The sequence below is a fragment of the Physeter macrocephalus genome, chromosome 7, assembly GCF_002837175.3.
Source record: "Physeter macrocephalus isolate SW-GA chromosome 7, ASM283717v5, whole genome shotgun sequence".
Classification (NCBI taxonomy): domain Eukaryota; kingdom Metazoa; phylum Chordata; class Mammalia; order Artiodactyla; family Physeteridae; genus Physeter; species Physeter macrocephalus.
Window position 1 is genome coordinate 55,908,170 of NC_041220.1, and position 841 is coordinate 55,909,010.

The window sequence follows — 841 nt, forward strand, 5'->3', positions numbered from 1 at the left end:
CCCGCCTCTGCGTGTAGGTCGTCCAAGGGCGTCTGCCCTTCGCTCAGACAGGACGGGGTTAAAGGAGCAGCTGATTTAGGGGCTCTGGCACAGGCCGGGGGGAGAGAGGGGCACGGATGCGGGGCGAGCCTGCGGCGGCAGGGGCCAGCATGACGCTGCACCGGCCCGAGGCGCGCCACGCGTTCTCCCGGGGAAGCTCTCCCTGGATCCCGGGACCCCGACAGCGGCGGGCCGCACGAGCTCCCGGGAGGGGCGGTGTGGAGAGTGACCTGCTCTCGCACACAGGCCTCTTGGTGGCGGCAGCAGCAACCCTAGCGTCCCACGCCCGCCTCTGCTGTCCCACACCCGCCTCTGCTGTCCGCGCCAACAGCCGCGGCTCGCGCCCGCCTCCGGAGCTCTTTTATGCGGTGCCCTTAATCCCCTCTCCTCGCGCCCCAGGAAGCAAAGAGGCAAGAAAAAGCCTGCTGTCTCTTTGGCAGCACCGCGCCCGTTTCTGGAGCTCCTTTACGCGGTGCGCTTAATCCCCTCTCCTCTCGCACCAGGAGACAAAGAGGCAAAAAAAAAAGTCTCTTGTCTCTTCGGCAGCTCCGCGGCCGTCTCTGGAGCTCCTTTAAGCGGCGCGCTTAAACCCCTCTCCTCGCGCACCAGGAAGCAAAGAGGGAAGAAAAGGTCTCTTGCCCCTTCGGCAGCCCCAGACTTCTCCCGGACTCCCTCCCGGCTAGCCGTGGCGCACTAGCCCCTTCAGGCTGTTTTCACTCTGCCAACTCCAGACCTTTCCCTGGGATCCAACTGAAGCCCGAGGCTCAGCTCCCAGCCCCCGCCCGCCCCGGCGGGTGAGCAG

General features: G+C 66.2%; 1 protein-coding gene across 1 annotated transcript in view; it reads left to right on the forward strand.

Moving 5' to 3' along the window:
• Positions 1-841, forward strand: part of GABRG1 (gamma-aminobutyric acid type A receptor subunit gamma1) — a 69,873-nt gene that overhangs the window by 35,198 nt on the left and 33,834 nt on the right. The gene's annotated exons all lie outside the window — the stretch shown is intronic.